The following is a 14,000-nucleotide window of genomic DNA, read 5'->3' as shown; positions in this document are numbered from 1 at the left end:
GAGATCATGATGATGGAGATCATGGTGTCATGCCGGTGACGAAGATGATCATGGAGCCCCGAAGATGGAGATCGACGGAGCTATATGATATTGGCCATATCATGTCACTACTATATAATTGCATGTGATGTTTATTATGTTTTAAGCATCTTGTTTACTTAGAACGGCGGTAGTAAATAAGATGACCCCTTATAATAATTTCAAGAAAGTGTTCCCCCTAACTGTGCACTGTTGCTAAAGTTCGTCGTTTCGAAGCACCACGTGATGATCGGGTTGATAGATCCTTACGTTCACATACAACGGGTGTAAGACAGATTTACACATGCAGAACACTTAGGGTTAACTTGACGAGCCTAGCATGTACAGACATGGCCTCGGAACACAAGAGACCGAAAGGTCGAACACGAGTCGTATGGAAGATACGATCAACATGGAGATGTTCACCCACGATGACTAGTCCGTCTCACGTGATGATCGGACACGACCTAGTCGACTCGGATCGTGTAACAATTAGATGACTAGAGGGATGTCTAATCTGAGTGGGAGTTCATTATAACAATTTGATAAGATGAACTTAATTATCATGAACTTAGTCTAAAACCTTTACAAATATGTCTTGTAGATCAAATGGCCGCCGCTCATGTCAACATGAACTTCAACGCGTTCCTAGAGAAAACCAAACTGAAAGATGATGGCAGCAACTATACGGACTGGGTCCGGAACCTGAGGATCATCCTCATAGCTGCCAGGAAACAATATGTCCTAGAAGGACCTCTAGGTGATGCACCCGTCCCAGAGAACCAAGACATTATGAATGCTTGGTAGTCTCGCGCTGATGATTACTCCCTCGTTCAGTGCGGCATGCTTTACAGCTTAGAACCGGGGCTCCAAAAGCGTTTTGAGCAACACGGAGCATATGAGATGTTCGAGGAGCTGAAACTAGTTTTCCTAGCTCATGACCGGGTCGAGAGATATGAAGTCTCCGACAAGTCCTATAGTTGTAAGATGGAGGAAAATAGTTCTGTCAGTGAGCATATACTCAAAATGTCTGGGTTGCACAACCGCCTGTCCCAGCTGGACATTAACCTCCCGGATGAGGCGGTCATTAACAGAATCCTTCAGTCGCTCCCACCAAGCTACAAGAGCTTTGTGATGAACTACAATATGCAGGGGATGATGAAGACCATTCCTGAAGTATTTTCAATGCTGAAGTCAGCAGAGGTTGAAATCAAGAAAGAACATCAAGTGTTGATGGTCAATAAGACCACTAAGTTCAAGAAGGGCAAGGGTAAGAAGAACTTCAAGAAGGACGGCAAAGATGTTGCCGCGCCCAGTAAGCCAGTTGCCGGGAAGAAGTCAAAGAATGGACCCAAGCCTGAAACTGAGTGCTTTTATTCCAAGGGGAAGGGTCACTGGAAGCGGAACTGCCCCAAATACTTAGCAGACAAGAAGGCCGGCAACACTAAAGGTATATTTGATATACATGTGATTGATGTGTACCTTACCAGTACTCGTAGTAACTCCTGGGTATTTGATACCGGTGCCGTTGCTCACATTTGTAACTCACAGCAGGAGCTGCAGAATAAGTGGAGACTGGCGAAGGACGAGGTGATGATGCGCGTCGAGAATGGTTCCAAGGTCGATGTGATCGCCGTCGGCATGCTACCTCTACATTTACCTACGGGATTAGTTTTAAACCTCAATAATTGTTATTTGGTGCCAAGTTTGAGCATGAAGATTGTATCTGGATCTCGTTTGATACGAGATGGCTACTCATTTAAATTCGAGAATAATGGTTATTCTATTTATATGAGAGATATGTTTTATGGTCATGCCCCGATGGTCAATGGTTTATTCTTAATGAATCTCAAACGTAATGTTACACATATTCATAGCGTGAATACCAAAAGATGTAAAGTTGATAACGATAGTCCCACATACTTGTGGCACTGCCGCCTTGGTCACATAGGTGTCAAGCGCATGAAGAAGCTCCATGCTGATGGACTTTTAGAGTCTCTCGATTATGAATCATTTGACACGTGCGAACCATGCCTCATGGGTAAAATGACTAAGACTCCGTTCTCCGGAACAATGGAGCGAGCAACCAACTTATTGGAAATCATACATACCGATGTGTGCGGTCCAATGAGCGTTGAGGCTCGCAGAGGATATCGTTATGTTCTCACTCTCACTGATGACTTGAGTAGATATGGGTATGTCTACTTGATGAAACACAAGTCTGAGACCTTTGAAAAGTTCAAGGAATTTCAGAATGAAGTAGAGAATCAACATGACCGAAAGATAAAATTCTTACGATCGGATCGTGGAGGAGAATATTTAAGTCACGAATTTGGTACACACTTAAGAAAATGTGGAATCGTTTCACAACTCACGCCGCCTGGAACACCTCAGCGTAACGGTGTGTCCGAACATCGTAATCACACTCTATTGGATATGGTGCGATCTATGATGTCTCTTACCGATTTACCGCTATCATTTTGGGGATACGCTCTAGAGACAGCTACATTCACTTTAAATAGGGCACCGTCTAAGTCCGTTGAGACGACACCGTATGAATTATGGTTTGGGAAGAAACCTAAGCTGTCGTTTCTAAAAGTTTGGGGATGCGATGCTTATGTCAAGAAACTTCAACCTGAAAAGCTCGAACCCAAGTCGGAAAAATGCGTCTTCATAGGATACCCTAAAGAAACCATTGGGTATACCTTCTACTTAAGATCCGAGGGCAAGATCTTTGTTGCCAAGAACGGATCCTTTCTGGAAAAAGAGTTTCTCTTGAAAGAAGTAAGTGGGAGGAAAGTAGAACTCGATGAAGTACTACCTCTTGAACGGGATAGTAGTGCAGCTCAAGAAAATGTTCCTGTGATGCCTACACCAACTAAAGAGGAAAACAATGATGATGATCAAGGTACTTCGGATCAAGTAGCTACTGAACTTCATAGGTCCACAAGGACACGTTCCGCACCAGAGTGGTACGGCAACCCTGTCCTGGAAATCATGTTGTTAGACAACGGTGAACCTTCGAACTATGAAGAAGCGATGGCGGGCCCAGATTCCAACAAATGGCTAGAAGCCATGAAATCCGAGATAGAATCCATGTATGAAAACAAAGTATGGACTTTGACTGACTTGCCCGATGATCGGCGAGCGATAGAAAACAAATGGATCTTTAAGAAGAAGACGGACGCGGATGGTAATATCACCATCTATAAAGCTCGACTTGTCGCTAAGGGTTATCAGCAAGTTCAAGGGATTGACTACGATGAGACTTTCTCTCCCGTAGTGAAGCTTAAGTCCGTCCGAATCATGTTAGCAATTGCCGCATACTATGATTATGAGATATGGCAGATGGACGTCAAAACGGCATTCCTTAACGGGCATCTTAAGTAAGAACTGTATATGATGCAGCCGGAGGGTTTTGTCGATCCTAAGAATGCTAACAAAGTATGCAAGCTCCAGCGATCCATTTATGGGCTGGTGCAAGCATCTCAGAGTCAGAACATTCGCTTTGATGAGATGATCAAAGCATTTGGGTTTTCGCAGACTTATGGAGAAGCTTGCGTTTACAAGAAAGTGAGTGGGAGCTCTGTAGCATTTCTCATATTATATGTAGATGACATACTTTTGATGGGAAATGATATAGAATTCTTGGACAACATTAAGGCCTACTTGAATAAGTGTTTTTCAATGAAGGACCTTGGAGAAGCTGCTTATATATTAGGCATCAAGATCTATAGAGATAGATCGAGACGCCTCATAGGTCTTTCACAAAGCACATACCTTGATAAGATTTTGAAGAAGTTCAAAATGGATCAGTCCAAAAAAGGGTTCTTGCCTGTACTGGAAGGTGTGAGATTGAGCTCGGCTCAATGCCCGACCACGGCAAAAGATAAAGAAGAGATGAGTGTCATCCCCTATGCTTCAGCGATAGGATCTATTATGTATGACATGTTGTGTACCAGACCTGATGTAAACCTTGCCGTAAGTTTGGTAGGAAGGTACCAAAGTAATCCCGGCAAGGAACACTGGACAGCGGTCAAGAATATCCTAAAGTACCTGAAAAGGACGAAGGACATGTTTCTCGTTTATGGAGGTGACGAAGAGCTCGTCGTAAAGGGTTACGTCGACGCTAGCTTCGACACAGATCTGGATGACTCTAAGTCACAAACTGGATATGTGTATATGTTGAATGGTGGAGCAGTAAGCTGGTGCAGCTGCAAGCAGAGCGTCGTGGCGGGATCTACATGTGAAGCGGAGTACATGGCAGCCTCGGAGGCAGCGCATGAAGCAATATGGGTGAAGGAGTTCATCACCGACCTAGGAGTCATACCCAATGCGTCGGGGCCGATCAAACTCTTCTGTGACAACACTGGAGCTATTGCCCTTGCCAAGGAGCCCAGGTTTCACAAGAATACCAGGCACATCAAGCGTCGTTTCAACTCCATCCGTGAAAATGTTCAAGATGGAGACATAGATATTTGCAAAGTACATACGGATCTGAATGTCGCAGATCCGTTGACTAAACCTCTGTCGCGAGCAAAACATGATCAACACCAGAACTCTATGGGTGTTCGATTCATCACAATGTAACTAGATTATTGACTCTAGTGCAAGTGGGAGACTGTTGGAAATATGCCCTAGAGGCAATAATAAAAGGGGTTATTATTATATTTCCTTGTTCATGATAATTGTCTTTTATTCATGCTATAACTGTATTATCCGGAAATCGTAATACATGTGTGAATACATAGACCATAACATGTCCCTAGTGAGCTTCTAGTTGACTAGCTCGTTGGTCAACAGATAGTCATGGTTTCCTGACTATGGACATTAGATGTCATTGACAACGGGATCACATCATTAGGAGAATGATGTGATGGACAAGACCCAATCCTAAGCATACCACAAGATCGTGTAGTTCGTTTTGCTAGAGCTTTTTCAATGTCAAGTATCTCTTCCTTAGACCATGAGATTGTGTAACTCCCGGATACCGTAAGAGTGCTTTGGGTGTACCAAACGTCACAACATAACTGGGTGACTATAAAGGTGCACTACAGGTATCTCCAAAAGTGTCTGTTGGGTTGACACGGATCGAGACTGGGATTTGTCACTCCGTATGACGGAGAGGTATCTCTGGGCCCACTCGGTAATGCATCATCATAATGAGCTCAAAGTGACCAAGTGTTTGGTCACGGGATCATGCATTACGGTACGAGTAAAGTGACTTGCCGGTAACGAGACTGAACGAGGTATTGGGATACCGACGGTCGAGTCTCGGGCATGTAACGTACCGATTGACAAAGGGAATTGTATACGGGGTTGTTCGAATCCTCGACATCGTGGTTCATCCGATGAGATCATCGAGGAGCATGTGGGAACCAACATGGGTATCCAGATCCCGCTGTTGGTTATTGCCCGAGAGCCGTCTCGGTCATGTCTACGTGTCTCCCAAACCCGTAGGGTCTACACACTTAAGGTTCGGTGACGCTAGGGTTGTATGAATATGAGTATGCAGTATACCAAATGTTGTTCGGAGTCCTAGATGAGATCCCGGACATCACCAGGAGTTCCGGAATGGTCCGGAGATGAAGAATTATATATAGGAAGTGATATTTCGGCCATCGGGAAAGTTTTGGGGTCACCCGGTATTGTACCGGGACCACCGGAAGGGTCCCGGGGGTCCACCGGGTGGGGCCACCCATCCCGGAGGGCCCCAAGGGCCGAAGTGGGGAGGGGAACCAGCCCATAGTGGGCTGGTGTGCCCCCCTTGGACCATCCCATGCGCCTAGGGTTGAAACCCTAGGGTGGGGGGAGGGCGCCCCACCCCCCTTGGCCGTCGCCCCCTTGGGAGATTGGATCTCCCAGGGCCGGCGCCCCCCCTAGGGGCCTATATAAAGGGAGGGGGGAGGGGGCAGCCGCACCCTGAAATTCTGGCGCCTCCCTCCCCCTGCTACACCTCTTCCTCCTCCGTCACGTGCTTGGCGAAGCCCTGCCGGAGTACTGCATTTCCACCATCACCACGCTGTTGTGCTGCTGCTGGAGCTTTCATCATCAACCTCTCCTTCCCCCTTGCTGGATCAAGACGGAGGAGACGTCACGCTGATCGTACGTGTGTTGAACGCGGAGGTGCCGTCCATTCGGCGCTAGGATCTCCGGTGATGGGATCACGACGAGAACGACTACTTCAACCCCGTTCTTTTGAACGCTTCCGTGCGATCTACAAAGTGGTATGTAGATGAAATCTCTCTCCCATGACTCGTTGCTTAGACGAACTCATAGATGGATCTTGGTGAAACCGTAGGAAAAATTTTAATTTTCTGCAACGTTCCCTAACACTTTTTCCTTTTCTCCCCCCTCTGGTGGCCATGGTATGATGGATAGGGCTGCCAGTTTGTTTCTCCCCAACAAGATTTTGGCTTCCAGTAGTGGGTCTAGAAATAGCCACTTGTACTTTTGGGGTCCTTTTTTTCCTCGACCGAACTAGAGTAAAGTGCTCTTCCACATCTTCATCCCCATCATCCCAGTCTTTACTAACAAGGGTTTGATCTCCCCTCCCATTAGTGACATACATCACGTCCTCATCTATCATCACATTTTGTTCCCCCTCTTTTTTATAGTTCTTCCACCTGATGTTTTCAAGTTCTATAATAATATCCACATTAGAGAAATTGTTGTGAGGAATAGTTATCCCCATTTTCGAAGCTCTAATCATAAGTTTAGGATTTGATAAAGCATCAAAAGAGTTATGGTTTGCTGAAGTACTTTCCAAATTCCTCTTAGATATGGCAATAGCTTCTTCCTACATCCTTCCCTCCATATTCTGTAGGAATCACCTCCCCCACATCCTCAAAAGAAGAGGTAGGATATTGTACCATATACTCGGAGTTCCCCTGCATCTTGGAAAGCTCCTTCCCCTCCATTTCCTCAACCTGGTCACATTCCATAACCACATTTGAATGAGCTATGTTTTCATATGACATATCAAAATCTATAGGATTTTCTTTATTTTTCGACATGAATCTCATCAACATTATGCTTGGTATCATCAAAACCCAGCATTGCCCGAGAGCCACGCACTTTTTCTTTGCTGTAGGCTTCCATGGCTATAGTTTCAATCAGTAGAGTGTTATCCTCTGATTCATCATACTCCACATTCCCCTCATCCTCTGCATCAGCAGGGTTATCATTCCCATTGTTACAACTCTTACTGCCCCCTCATTTTTACTTTATTCCCAGATTTGGGAACAGCTTTGCCCAAGGTAGTTGTTTTCATGTAAGAGGAGTTTTTTCCATCAGTTCCCACATGAACTGCATTCCTCTCTCTTTCTGGATCTCTCACTTGCACTTTCTCAATTCATAAAAGAAGTCAAAGAAATGTGTGCCCAACACTGCCTCACACTACAAGAAATATGTCAACTTGTGACCTTGACTATTGGTCACTAAAAGGTCATTGTTTTTTATTTGCGACCTTTTTGTGACCAAAAACAGAAGGAAAAAAGCTGGCGGTCGTAAACTGAAATTAACGACCTTCTCTGTGAGAAGGTCGTAGACGTTTATGACCAAAACAGAAGGTCGTTGAACCCATGACCTTTTGTTTTGGTCACTAGCTGTCTACCCAGGCCACGTCGGATCCGACGTGGCAAAACTACGACCAATTCAAAAGGTCACTGACAAGATTCAACCCGGTTCGATTAAGTGTTTTACATGGGCCGAGCCCAATAATTTGGCCTTTTTATTATTTTTCTATCTATTTTTGATTAGCTTCATGGGCCAAGGCCAACAATTCGGCCTTTTTATTTCTAGGCCTCATCCATTACATAGTCCATTTAATTAAGCCTTTTTATACCTTTTTTCTTAAATGCGCAATATTCCAGTCCACTATTGTTTGGGCCATAGCCTTTCTAGAGCCCAAATATTATTCAATCCAATAGAACATTCAGCCTTTTTATTCACAGATTTCTTTTACACATTTCAACAGCAAACAATCAATAATTCTCTCAATTAAATGATCAAATCCAGAAACCACTCAATGAAACTCACAACGGCACATACACGTCTGCATGATCCATCAAGTTTGCATACAATCAAAAAGAAATACACATGCACCAAAACATGGTGGCAACATCAACTAAAACTATTGTGCACATCTCTAGGCTTCTTCTGAGCATGGTCACAACAGCAGCCCCCTCAACAACATTAGATCCTGATCTGCATAAATTATAAGTGAGATACAATGGAAGTTAAATGATTGCCAATAAAAAATATCCATTCAAGAGAATAAAAATTACACATAAATGCCCAAATACCTCAGTCCAGTAAACACTAAGCATGGCATGGAAAAACTTCCAAAACTTGACTACAGCACATCAACCTGATGATGTTCTACTAAGACATTCAACACACCAACAATACTAGCGTACACATCTACTAGCTACTAGTGTAGGTCATGCAATGAACATCTACTGGCTACTAGCACAATTGCACAAGCAATAGAAGCAGCAGCAGCTACTAGCACTGCTAGCAGTAAGTACTAAGTACTAACTATTAGCAGCCAACAGCTAGCAGCAGCGAAACTAACACTGCAGTAACAAAACAGCAATAGTACAGGCTACAGCTAGAGCATCAATTGCAGCAGTACATCTACATCTAGACTCTAGGGAGCATCAACAACAGCAGTACATCAAATGACACCTTGTTGTGATGTAACAGCATGGTACAACTGACTTGCTTCCAGAACAATGTGTGTATTATATAGAAGAGTAGAGATCTGTGTCCTTGGAAGCACATCAAATGTTAAAAATCTGGACTGGTTAAATAATAATTGTATTCTTCTCTACAAGCACATATGAGTAGTTAATAAGTACTGACCCTATCAAGTATGGGAGGCTTGCAACATGGAGATGCATACATGACTGAGCACTAACATATTATGGTATGACCGGGGCTATACCTGTCCAGGAAAATGCCTGTTGCATCCAAGAACCAGGTTGGTATGACCGGGGCTATACCCGTCCAGGACAATGCCTGTTGCATCCAAGAACCAGGTTCTGGATCAGAGCTACATTGATTTTGCGTCCAGCAATTTGCAGGCGGCCTGTCATGAACATGAACATATTATGTCAGGGAAAGCGGATACTTCGTCTAAATAAATACATCTTATTGCAGGAACATTTCGTTGATTCCGTGGCGGAAATGTATAACACAGATGATGATACACTAATACACTGTGCATACTTGAAAATGCTAGAAGAGTTAAAATTATTAAACCGAGAGCAGTCACAGCAACACGGCATACTTGAAAATGCTAGATTTAGCATACCTCTATTCCTACATACTACTACACATAGGTTAACAACTAGGAGAGCAACAGAGCATGCCAAGACTGCAATTGGCCGACTGATTGCTTCAGGTCATAGTGCCAAGAACACTGCTACATGTACAAGTACAACAAAAGAAGAATCTCAGGCCTCTATAATTCGCTAGTTTCTTAGGCAACAAACATCATTGCAAATTTTGATGAAATGCATAGGTCCAGCCAATGATTACACAGCAGCAACTACTGCAGACATTGGCTGGAGAAATGCTCATCTTTTTATTCTTTGTAAAAGAAATTTTGAGTTCAAGTAGTAGCACTAGTTACTGACTACACAAGTAGGTGCATATGCAGGTGCATACTACAGACTACAGTACAACACCAACTTGACACCCGAGTAATCCAACTTGATAGGTGGGAGTAACATCTACAGTATCAAGTTTGGACTTGCATCCCACATGTCAATTCTTCTACTACCTAGAAGCTAGAGAATACATATGCAGGTGGTAACATAACATAAAGAGCAACAACTTGATAAGTCTGCCCCCAATAGTCCAAGTCGTGGAAAACCAAATACTTCAACTGATAGAGAAAGACATTGCAGAAATGGCCTCGTCCACGCATTTTCTTGGCCCCATACTGAGGCCTTCCATTATCCACTCGAATTTGCCGTTGTTTCTCAATGTATGAAAGATGCCTGCCAGGAGGATGAAATCAAATGAATAAGAACCCCACATAAACAAAGAGGCCGAACAATGATTCTGCGAAGTATTACCTCCGGTCATAAATAAGTGAACTAAAACCACATCACTTATTTATGAACGGAGGGAGCGATATTAAGCTTCCGCGGTCAAAGGAGTATTCAGTTTACTAATGCTCCTGCTACAGTATGGTACTCCAAGAATAATATGAAATGTGGACTAATGGTAATTAAGCCCCAGAATTAACTAGCAGTACTAGACATCCATGAATGAAGCCCACACTACAGGGAAAAACTTATAAGCCGTGTAGCAAATACACTCAGCTTACATTGATTTAAACTCGGTTTATATATAAGCCGAGTAAAACTCCCGGCTTATAGCACTCGGTTTACAGTCGACCGGCTTATACCATATAAGCCGAGAGCCGAACCGAAAAAGCCCAGTTTATGTATAAACCGAGTATTTTCACAGGGCTCCCGGTTTAATAAAGTAACCTGACGGTAGCCTACTGTTAACGACCACGTGTCACCGTCTATATAAGTCGAGTGCCGTCGTCAGGGCACGGTTTAAACATAAACCGAGTGCACCTCAGTACGTACGGTTTATATATAAGCCGGGTGCAACCGTGGACGCACGGTTTATATATAAGCCGAGTGCGACCGCGAACACACGGTTTATATATAAGCCGGGTGTAACCGCAAACCGCACGGTTACTCTATAAGCCGAGTTCTACCGAGAACAGCACGGTTTTTATATACATATATAAGCCGGGTGCCGGTTAACTGAGGTACACGGTTTATATAGCCTGCTCATGTGTCCAGATGGTCTATAAACCGGGTGCCAGATGCTGGGATACACGGCTTATGTGTTGGCCGCAGCCATATGGCTTATAAGCCGGGTGCCAGGTGCTGGGCTACACGGCTTATAGGCTATAAGCCGGGTGCCAGGTGCTGGGCTACACTGCTTATAGGCCATATAACATATATACAGGCGCTTCAGGGAGCAACAACAACATATATACACTAGTATATCTATCCAGCAGCACATATATCACTTCAGGGAGCAGCAACAACATATATACAGTAGTACATCTATCCAGCAGCACATATATCCAACAAATATATGCATCCAGCAGTACATGACCATGACCAACAAACATATATCAAGTAATACATATATCCAGCCGTACATGAGTGCAGAGTCCACATATGCATACGTATGCAACAAAAGATCAGAAACGAAAGGACCGTAAGTTTCAGGTCCACACAGTGCATACATATCCAACGAAGGTTCACAACAACATACATGCATATGCAACCAGAGGTTCACAAATTAAAGGATCATGAGTTCCAAGTTCACACCAAGCATGAACCAATGAGCTCCACCGCAGCATATATGCCCACCGTCAACGCCATCCACAATGCAAACCTATAAGTCCATTATCACACGCATGAGTTTCTAAAGATAAGTTGCAAAGATGGATAAGGAAAAAGAGTCAACAAGCATCAACATATGAGGCTCAAATAGAAGCTAGGAAGTATGTACAATATAAGCATCGACGCTTGTGGACTCTACCATCAACAATGCACAAGTTTTATGTTGAGAAGCACAAGCAACGAGAAGACGCAAGCATCAACAATGGACAAACATGGACGACTACCTCAAGTGATCATTGTTGCGGGGAGGTCGAAGCGACATGAACCGTAGTGGGTGTCACTGGACTTGCTTGGCCAGGTGAAGATCCACCTACCACACAGTTATTGAAGCCTTGTCCCGACTGAGAAAACTTGAAGCACGAGAGGATGAGATGGTAAGATTCATGATCTTCAAGCATGAAGGTAAGATGCATGATTGAAAAGTTTAGAGACTTACAAAGTTGAAATTAGGAAGAGTCGGAAGAGGAGGAAGAACGGGCAAAGTGGAACCCTGCATATTATTTCTGAGTTGAGCAAATGTCTCCTGCAGGATTGCCTGTTGTTTAACCATGAATTCTTGCTGTTGAAACAGGGCCTGCTGCATTTTCATGGCTTCCTCCTCTCGAAGCCTGGCATTGGCCTACAATATGCCATCACAACAAGTTCATCATCGTTGCAATACAAAGAAGAAATCACAAGGAAGGTTGATGAAGCAAAAGCTACCTCAAGTTGATGGAGCATGTGCAGCCCAGGTTGTGGGCTACGCTCTATAGCAGGACCTGAGCTCGACGTGGTAGCACGGAGGTGAGAGAGTTTTGGGATGTCCTTCTTACGGGCGGCACCGTCGCCAACATATAACCGACCACCCTTCTTGCCATACTTTTGCCGCGAACCAAGGAATGAAGCCGCCATTTCCTTTACCGCCTCTTTTAAAGATATGTTCCCTCTCCTCCTAAGTAGGGGGCCTTTCTAGGTTCCAACATTCAAGTGTGAATTCGCTATAGTAGTGAGAAAGAAGCTACGTTAGTCACAAACTTAATTGTGATTATTTGCAAAAAAATATAGGAGCAGTTACTCGATGTACGGTTGTACTTCCGGCATATTTGTCAACACATACGACATAATGGTTGTCCACTCTGGATGTTTGATGTGCCTAGGCCTTCTAGCACTTGCTCTGCCACCAACCCCTGCGAAGATGCAAAGTGGGGGCAGATCATCCGGGGTGATGACATTGTAACGAAGGACTAGATTATGCTGAGTGGGAATATTAGGATCATAGTACTTTGTCGTGTTGTTTGACACCTCCTCATTGAGGTAGGCCTCGACTATGGATGCTTCAATACAGCATTTATTCTTGCATTTGGCACGAAGCTCCTTATTTTCTCTCTCAGGTGCATACATCCAACGGTACTGTACAGGCCCGCCCAATCGTGCCTCAGACGGAAGATGCAAGATCATATGCTGCATCGGATTAAAGAAGCTTGGTGGAAAGATCATCTCAAGCTTGCACACCAACTCTGGTGCCTGTTTCTCCAGCTTCTCAATAACTTTTGGGTCTAACTCTTTAGCACAAAGCTGACGGAAGAAATAGCTCAACTCCGCCAGCACTCGCCAAATCTCCTCGGAGACATAGCCTCGAATCATCACCGGCATTACTCGCTCATGCCAGACATGATAGTCATGGCTCTTGAGCCCCCCTATTCGCAATGTATTCATATTCACTCCCTTCATTATATTTCCTGCGTACCCATCAGAGAACCGCAATTTGTCCAAGACCCACTGCATCATTACCTTCCTATGCTTCCTTGCACGGCAGAATGGGGCCGGTGGCTTGCCGCACCCTTTTCTTTTGGGTCCAGGTTCGATCATATTTAAACGTGGCCTATCACAGAGTTTCTCTTGAACAAGTCTGGCCTTGACGTTGTCTTTCGTCTTCTCAGTGTCGAAGATTGTGCCAAAAAGGGCCTCAGCGATATTCTTCTCAGTGTGCATTACATCAATGTTATGTGGAAGGAGGAGATCCTGAAAGTAAGGGAGCCTCCACAAGCTTGGTATGTGAGTCCAATTGTGTGTCTCTCCATATCCGACAAAACCTGACCCCGTAGCATTGGGCTGGAGACCATCTAACTGAGCCTTGATCATGTGACCGGTCATCACAGGTGGGGGTGGAGCATTGGTAACTTTACCTTTCTCAAAGTTCTTTTTGTCTTGTCTGAATGGATGATCAGGACGAAGGAACGGACGGTTCTTGTTAAAGCAGGTATACTTCCCACCTTTCTTCAGCCAATAGAACGTCAAATTCTGCATACACACCGGGCAAGGCCATTTCCCATGTACACACCAGCCGCAGAAAATCGCACGTGCCGGTAGGTCATGCAGGGATGTGAAGTACCAAACATACATATCGAAGTGCTTCTTTGTTAGGGCGTTGTATGTCCGTATTCCTTTATCACAAGCAACCATCAAGTCATCCACAAGCGGCTCCAAGTACAGACTCATCTTATTCCCCGGATATCCAGGACCTGGAATTACGAGCGACAAGAACATGTATTG

The 14,000-nt window shown here is 44.3% G+C and overlaps 1 long non-coding RNA gene across 1 annotated transcript; it reads right to left on the bottom strand.

The window, feature by feature from the left end:
• Positions 1 to 11,108: 11,108 nt before the first annotated feature.
• On the bottom strand, positions 11,109 to 11,628 carry LOC119279002. The gene is made up of 2 exons (XR_005138028.1): positions 11,578 to 11,628; positions 11,109 to 11,460 (listed from the first exon to the last, which is right to left on the bottom strand). It is a non-coding gene; the product is annotated as an uncharacterized LOC119279002 (long non-coding RNA).
• Positions 11,629 to 14,000: the final 2,372 nt, after the last annotated feature.

The sequence above is a fragment of the Triticum dicoccoides genome, chromosome 3B (genome assembly GCF_002162155.2).
Source record: "Triticum dicoccoides isolate Atlit2015 ecotype Zavitan chromosome 3B, WEW_v2.0, whole genome shotgun sequence".
Classification (NCBI taxonomy): domain Eukaryota; kingdom Viridiplantae; phylum Streptophyta; class Magnoliopsida; order Poales; family Poaceae; genus Triticum; species Triticum dicoccoides.
This window is presented reverse-complemented; position numbering and strand designations above follow the sequence as displayed.